Source organism: Nicotiana sylvestris, chromosome 1 (assembly GCF_000393655.2).
Source record: "Nicotiana sylvestris chromosome 1, ASM39365v2, whole genome shotgun sequence".
Taxonomy (NCBI): domain Eukaryota; kingdom Viridiplantae; phylum Streptophyta; class Magnoliopsida; order Solanales; family Solanaceae; genus Nicotiana; species Nicotiana sylvestris.
Window position 1 is genome coordinate 108,823,766 of NC_091057.1, and position 9,316 is coordinate 108,833,081.

The following is a 9,316-nucleotide window of genomic DNA, read 5'->3' on the forward strand; positions in this document are numbered from 1 at the left end:
TCCACGCACCACCCAATAATGCTACCGGATCGCCCAAGATTGCACACACACCAAACAATTAAAAGGGGCGAGTGCGTAAGCATAGCAATCAGCCATGTCGGGAACCAAACCCGACTACAAATAGAGGCCATCAAAGACCCAGACATCGTAGAAGCTTGCAAGGCAACCATAGAAGATCTCGATCCCGTCCAATTGGATAACACCGATAGCACAAAAAGGGCTTATGTTGGACACAACCTCTTGGAGCCAGGTAAGTATCGTGAGTTTTTAACTAATAAAGCCGATTTGTTTGCTTTTTCCCACTAGGATATGCCAGGAATCCCAAGGGATATCGCCCCACACAAGCTGAATGTCGATCCACTCCATCCGCCGGTACGACAAATGAGAATAAAGTTCAACGCCGCAATCAATGAGGCGGTCAGCGAGGAGGTTGATAAATTACTCGCCAACGGTTCCATCAGAGAATCGAAATACCCTCAATGGATCGCCAATGTGGTCAAGGTCAAAAAGAAGAACGGGAAATGGAGAATGTGTGTTGACTTCACCGATCTGAACAAAACATGCTTGAAGGACTCTTTTCCGCTACCTCACATCGACCAACTTATCGATGCAACAGTGGGGCACGAACTGCTGAGCTTCTTAGATGCCTACTCCGGCTATAACCAAATTATGATGGCTGAAGAAGATCAAGAAAAGACCACTTTCATCACTCATCAAGGAACGTACTGCTATAAAGTGATGCCATTCGGGCTCAAGAACGCAGGGGCCACGTATCAAAGGTTAGTCACCAAAATGTTCAAAAAACAACTCGGTAAGACCATGGAGGTTTAGATCGATGACATGCTGGTGAAGTCGACCAAGAAAGAGGATCACATCGATCATCTGAAGGAAGCCTTTGAGATATTAAGGCAATACGGGATGAAACTAAATTCCGAAAAGTGCGCCTTCGGCATAACTTTAGGAAAGTTCCTTGGTTTCCTAGTGTCACTAATGGGAATCGAGGTCAACCCAGATCAAATCAGGGCCATCGATGTAATACCAGAAATACTTGTCACACCTCCTCTTTACCTGCGCCCGTAGGTGCGTAGAGGGAGTTTTTCCAATTAAAGGACAATCGAAATGGGATTTATTATTTAATTCAGAGTCGCCACTTGAGAGATTTATGGTGTCCCAAGTCACCGGTTGAATCCCGAATCGAGGAAAATATTGACTCTGTATTACAGTTCGCGAACCAGAAACCCGGATAAGGAATTCTGTTAACCTGGGAGAAGGTGTTAGGCATTCCCGAGTTCTGTGGTTCTAGCACGGTCGCTCAAATGTCATATTCGGCTTATATATCTGATTTTAATACATGTTGAACCTATGCGCAAATTTTAACTTTTTACCGCTTTTATTATTATTATTTTTTAACGAGAATTGCGACATCGTGAAAACACATCTCGAACCACGTCACATCAATGCACCCGTGGTTATTGACACATTTCGACTCCGTTGAGATTTAGATTTGGGTCACATAAATGTGCACTCGAGTTTAAGAAAGTAAATTATTAAAAGCGCGTCTAAAACAATCTAGCGTTTTATTAACTTTGAGGGAAGCCACGAAATTCGCTAAAGGGCGCGTCCCGAGGTCTAACATTTTTAAAGAAGTAGTTAAAGAGGGCCACACAATTTGTGATTTTATTTGGCACGGCGCACCTCGTTTATTTTAAAGACTGATCCTAAAGCGACTATGATTTTTCTAATTATTCTTGTCTCTAAACTAAAGAAAAGAAATCCTAATTAATAACGACTATATTTGAGGTCAATGGATTCACGCTACTTGAACTGTCAGCCAGCTTGGGCCTGAAGCACAGCCCATTTAAATGGACCAAAATCCAGGCACACACGAGAGCAAACTAGTCTTAGGCCTGAGCCCAGGTTTACACGGGCGTTTAATTAAAACCAAACTTGGGCCGCCTGAAATGCATCGGAGCCCAGTCCATCCAAGATAGGCTGTTAAGCCTTGATCACCCATTTAAAATGAATTTCAAGTATTCATGGACAGCTTCAAGTTACTCGTATTTCACCATTTACAACAAAGGAAAAACGTGATTCACCTATTCAGATTGATGAAACAACTGACCTTTCTGATTTCAGCTGAAAGCTCAGATTATTTCTACTTATCTTTTGATGAGCTATTGGATACTATTAAGGTGAAAGAAAACATATATTGAGAATGTTAAATCAATGCTCAAATGATTCAGGGTTTCATGCAAGTTTACTGTCAGTACACATGAGAATTCAAGGACTCGAAGTGATTTCCTATTTCAACTGCCTTCTGTCTTTAATAATCAAATTATCATGAACAAAATTAAACTAGCCAAAACTGAGGGATAATTTCAGCTCACATTACTAGAGTTCGAGAACTCTATGCTAAACATACAAACTAAGTTAGCTACAACTAATTTCATTCCACACTCATCAATCTAACCAATTAACAAACACGAGATCCTTAAGCTGACTGACAGTCAGTTGCAACATATAATTCAGATTAACCTAGGGCAATCCCAATTAACGGTCCACATTATTACAACCCAGTTTATTGCTCAAATCAATACCATCTTAATCAACTAGCAACAAGTAATAATTTAAACAACTTAAACTATATAAGATAGCATCCAAAGTGCAGAGATCTGGTAGCAATTTTCATTTCAACTTCAACTTGGAGTTACATGGAAACAAATCAAGGAAGTGTACCTGGAATTAGAACAGAAATAAAGTAGAATAAAGATTAGCCGCAGCAGTAATACGAGCAGCAACACAACAACAGTTCACAACAGCAATTTGAAGTTCCAAACAGCCACAAACAGACTCAACCGAGCTAGAGTCAAGCCAAAATTCAAGCTTTCCAGTCTTTAAGCTTTAGAAACTGATTTTCAAGACCCTCTCTAACTGATTAAAGACTCTCAAAAGTGATCTCTGAAACTTGAAGCAGAGAGTTTTAAAACTGTTTATGATTCTCAGGGAGCTGGACTACTGGCTGAGAATCTTGAAAAATTAATTAAGGCAACAATAAAACTCCCTCCTTCTCCTCAGATTTTTTCCCTCTTCTAAGGTCTGCCCAAAAGAAAAGCCAGACCAGACTAAAAAATTATCCCCCTTTTAACTCTGTCCAGACCCCTATTTATGCCAAACACTGACCTTGCCCCCCTCTCAAAAAGCACTCAGGCCGAATTCTTAAACTAATTTTGCCCATGATCTTCTTTTTAATTCCACTAGAGTATGTCTTTCCCCATTATCCCTTGTCTTTTCCTTATTTAATCTTCAAACAGGCATGGACCACATATTTTAATCAATCCCTTTTAAGCCTTCCCCTACCATTATGTTTTGTTCCCCATTAGCAGTAAACAAATGCATTAGTTTAATGTTAATTAAGTGTTTTACTGACAGCCCACTTAGCAAGACCATTTTGCCAAAGTTTTAAACCCCAAAACTACCCCTGAAATTACTGTGATTTACTGTCCTAGTCCAATCCCTTTTAATTTGTGCTTACATCTTTCAGCTATAACCAATCCTTAAAGAAGAACCTAATCACTGATTAACTAAAGCTGAATTTAAACACAACTTAAATTCCATCGGACTCCAAACTCAAATAGAACCACAGTCAGATTCAAACCACTAAACTCACACAACAAATGAACTCACATCATAACGAACAGTATCGCAACCAAGATGAAGGGTTTGAGGATTCAGGGAATAGACTAACACAATTTTACACTGAACCTAAATACGAGCAGATGAAACTGTAAACACATTGAATGAACAACTGAATTCATATGCCAAATCACGTCACAGAGTAAGGGACCAAACATCACATAAAAATGAAACAATTCGGCGTAACAGTAAACGATTTGACCAACTATTGAACAACAATTAACCCAAATTAGTCGACAAAACTATATAACCATATGTTGGCTAATAGAAGAAGACTTGACTAAGAAAAGTCCGATGGAGAAGAAAGAAAGGGAAGTAATTGAAAGAGATAGAACTATAGCGAAACTTAATCAGACAAGCCATGAAACAATCAAAAGAAAAAGTAAAGAAAAATAAGTACCTCAGAATTTCAGTCCCAGTTCCCATTTGTTTTAGTTGAAACTCCCACTTGCGTTTGAAGCCGAGACGGACCTTAATCGAGTGTTCTCGACTGAGAACACACGACTAAGGTCGACCACGACCTCAATTCTTTTCCTTTAGGGTTTGCTCTTTCATTTTGAGATTCGACCAACTCCGCTCTGATTTGCGCAAAACCAGTAAGGGATTTGGGACGAGGGTGGTCCAGTGGACAAAAGGTGTGAGTTTGGTGGTCATTGAATGGATTAGGGTTTGGTTCGATTCTTCGATCTAAGATTCGAAACAGGCTGGGATGATTCGAGGTTAAAGGGGTATAGATTTGGACTGAGGGGGTCAAAGTGGTTTAGGGGTGTGCATTTCATGGTCACCGGCATCGTTGCCGTTGGCTTTCAGGAGAAGGGGTATGAGGGCGGCTAGGGTTTGATTGGGTCGTTTGGTTCGTCTCTTTCAGAGACGAAGGGTGAAAATGAGGCGGGTGAAGGGGTTTCGGGTGTTTTGACATGTTGAAACCTAGTTGATTAATCTGGGCCGTTGGATGATGGGAACCAACGGTCCAGATTAATTTACTTAAGACAAACAGGGTCGTTTAGTAGTAATGGGATCGGGGCAGGTATAGGAACGAGTATGGGGAATGGGTCAACACGGGTTATGGGAGGGGTGATCTGGACCGTTGGATCAAGTCATTTCAACGGTCTAGATTAAAACGCCTGAAACGACGTCGTTTGGTTGAGGCTGGAGACGGGTCTGGGCTAGTTGGGCTAGTTTCAGACGGGTTTGGACGGGTTTCGTGTTTGGGCTGGGGGTTTTCGGCCCAGATCTTGTTTCCTCTCTTTGGTTAGTCCTCTCTTTATTTTCTTTTCTTCTTTTTATTTTTTAAAACTAATCTTCAAAAATAAAAATCCTAAAAATCCTAATTTAAATTGTAAAACCAAATTTAACTTAAAATGCTAATTAACTCTTAAAAACAAATATCACACAAAATTAAATACAAAGATAATCCCACAATTTGACATTAAACCCTAAAAATGCGAAGTACGTTATTTTTTTGTGATTTTTCCATTTCGTAAAACAAACTTGATTGTTTAATTAATTCCTAAATTGTAAAATTAAATCCTAAATACACATGCAACACATATTTTTGTATTTTTCTTAATTAAAGTAGAAATAAACATGCACAGACAAAAATACAAATAAATCACAAACAAACGCAAAACCATTTTATTTTGAATTTTTGGGAGTAGTTCTCGTAGGGCAAAAATCACGTGCTCACAATACTGACCAGCAAAAAGCAGGTACAGAAATTAATGGGGCGAATACCCGCCCTATCAAGGTTCATTTCACGATCCTCGGATAGATGCCATAAATTCTTCAATGTGCTAAGGAAAGACCATGGGTTGCAATGGAACGAAGAATGCATCGACGCCCTAAGAAAACTGAAAACGTATCTATCATCGCCACCACTACTCGTCAATGCAGACCCGGGTGAATGTCTGCTTGTGTATCTGGCAGTTTCCGAAGTTTCAGTAAGTGCAGTCTTGGTCCGTGAAAATAAAGGTACGCAATCCCTGATTTACTATATCAGCAAAACCTTAATCGATGCCGAAACAAGGTACCCTTACCTTGAAAAACTAGCGCTGACATTGGTCGTAGCTTCATGGAAGCTTAGACCGTACTTTCAATGTCACCCCATAAAGGTGGTGACAATCTTCCCCCCTAAGAGGTGTCCTACACAAACCCGAACTATCAGGTAGACTAGCTAAGTGGGCCATAGAACTAAGCGAGCACAACATAACGTACCAACCGCGAACTGCCATTAAGTCGCATGTGCTCACCGACTTCGTCACTGATTTCAGCACGAAAATATTGCCCTAGTTGGAATAGGAGCACTTCAACACATACTGACCTCTGGGTCCTCTACACCGACGGTGCCTCTAACGCCTTGGGATCGAGACTGGGACTAGTCCTCGTAGTCCTACAGGAAAAGTAATTCGCCAGTCCATACGATGCCCCGAGATAACTAACAACGAGGCCGAGTATGAAGCTGTGATTGTAGGTTTGAAGTTAACCCTCAAATATGGCGCTCAACGACTCGTCCTCCATTGCGATTCTCAACTCGTAGTGAACCAAGTCACAGGGATATTCCTAATCAAAGAGCAGAGACTACAAAAGTACCAGTCGGAAATCCACAAACTACTGCCAGAATTCGACGAATGCCGCCTCGACCAAATACCCAGGGCGCAGAATATCGAAGTAGATGGCCTCACCAAACTAGTCGCGGCTACCAAAAACATCAACAAGGAAAACGTGGTCACCCTCCTCCATTCCACAATACACCACGTCGAGGTACATTCTATAAACTTAACTTGGGGCTAGCGTAAGCGCCTCGTAGCATATTTGCAGGACGGAACACTCTCGCAAGACAAAAAAGAAGCCAAAAAACTCCGGGTATAGGCAACCCGATACAGCCTTGTAAACGGTGATCTCTACAAAAGAACGTTCGGCGGCCCCTTAACCAAATGTCTTGGGACAAATCAAACAAGGTGAGTACTGGAAGAAGTACATGAAGGGAACTGCGGCGCCCACACGGGAAACCGCTCCCTCGTCCAATGCCTCATTCGTGCCGGGTACTACTGGCCCACCATGAAAAAAGAAGTCGCGGACTATGTCAGGAGATATGAACAATGTCAAAAGTACGCCCCTATGATACATCAAGCAGGGGAACTCCTTCATTCCGTCACTTTGCCATGGCCATTCATAAAGTGGGGAATGGACATAGTCGGCCCCCTCCCGGCAAGACGAGGTAAGGTGCGCTTCCTTTTGGTTTTAACTGATTACTTTTCTAAATGGGTGGAAGCAGGTGCATACACTCAGATACATGAACAGGAGGTCATCGCATTCATATGGAAAAACATAATATGCCGTTTTTGCATCCCCAAGGAAATCACTGCGACGACGGACCTCAGTTCGTCGGAAAGAGAGCGACTAAGTTTTTCGAAAAATGACACATCAAACGAATACTCTCCACGCCATATCACCCTGCCACCAATGGTCAAGCCGAATCCTCCAATAAAGTAATACTGAATATATTGAACAAGAAGCTTGAGGATGCTAAAGGGATATGACCTGAACTACTACCGGAAGTATTATGGGCATACCGCACTACGCCAAAAAACCAGCATAGGAGAAACGCCATATTCACTGGTCTACGGGACTAACACAGTTATACCCGTCGAGGTTGGAGAAACAAGTTTGAGATACTCCAATGAGAGCGTGCCAAGCAACGACGAAAGTAGGCTACAAGATCTGGATAAAGTCGAAAAACGGAGAGACATGGCCCACATAAGAATAGTATCCCAGAAACAACAAGTAGAAAGATACTATAACAAGAGAGCCAAGGTGCGACCGCTCAAAGTCGGAGACTACGTTCTCAAAGATAAAACACAAGCATCGAAGACCCTAATGAGGGAAAATTGGGAACGAACTGGGTGGACCATACAAAATCATAGCTGCAGCAAACAAAGGAGCATTCCAGTTAGAAACGATGGGGGGGAAAACTACTCCAAAACAACTGGAATGTCACCCATCTCAAGTACTTCCACTTTTAAAAGAAGGCATCACCTAAGTCGTACTCTTTTCCCCTCACTCGGGTTTTGTCCCAATCGGGTTTTCCCGAGGAGGTTTTTAACGAGTTGGCAAGGGAAATGCCTTAAGGATCGAAGTGATGTTCATTACCTCGACCCGACGACATGATTTCCGGAGTGAAGTAATGAAGGTAATGGATATAGATAATCGAATCTCTATTGTATCTGCAGAGTCGACATATGATTCTCACAGGAATTCAATCGAATCTCCATTGTATGTGCAGAGTCGACATGTGATTCTCACAGGAATTTAATCGAATCTCCATTGTATGTGCAGAGTCGACATGTGATTCTCACAGGAATTTAATCGAATCTCCATTGTATGTCCAGAGTCGACATGCAATTCTCACAGGAATTTAATTGAATCTCCATTGTATGTGCAGAGTCGATATGTGATGCTCACAAATTTAATAAAACCTTCATTGCATGAACAAAGTCGACATGTCTTGCTGCGAGAATACGATCAAATATCCAAGAAATGGTCAAGGTCATCGACAAGAATATGAGTTTGACCTCATTCGAACTATGACGGGATCCTACTTCGATGAAAGTTCGAAGCAACATCCCAATGGCCAAAGCCATCGACGATAATATGAGTTCGACCTCATTTGAACAACGACGGGATCTTACTTCGACGAAAGTTTGAAGTAATATTCCGATGGCCAAGGCCATTGACGATAATATGAGTTCGACCTCATCCGAACTCCGACGGGATCCTACTTCGACGATATTTCAAAGCAACATCCCAATGGCCAAGTCCATTGACGATAATATGAGTTCGACCTTATTCGAACTACGACGGGATCCTACTTTGATGAAAGTTCGAAGCAACATCCCAATGGCCAAGGCCATCGACGAGAATATGAGTTCGACCTTATTCGAACAATGACGGGATCCTACTTTGACGAAAGTTCGAAGCAACATCCTAATGGCCAAGGCTATCGACGATAATATAAGTTCGACCTCATTCGAACTACGACGGGATCCTACTTCGATGAAAGTTTGAAGCAACATCCCAATGGCCAAGGCCATCGACGATAATATGAGTTCGACCTCATTCGAACTGCGACGAGATCCTATTTCAATGACAGTTCGAAGCAATATCCCAATGGCTAAAGCCATCGATGATAATATGAGTTTGACCTCATTCAAACTACGATAGGATCCTACTTCGACGAAAGTTCGAAGCAACATCCCAATAGACAAGGCCATCGACGAGAATATGAGTTCGACCTCATTCGAACTACGATGGGATCCTACTTTGACGACAGTTCGAAGAAACATCCCAATGGCTAAGGCCGTCGATGATAATAAGAGTTTGACCTCATTCTAACTACGATAGGATCCTACTTCGACGAAAGTTCGAAGCAACATCCCAATAGCCAAGGCCATTGACGAGAATATGAGTTCGACCTCATTAGAACTACGACGGGATCCTACTTTGATAAAAGTTCGAAGCAACATCCCAATGGTTAACGCCATCGATGATAATATGAGTTCGACCTCATTCGAACTACGAAGGGATCCTACTCCGATGAAAGTTAAAATCAACATCCCAATGGACA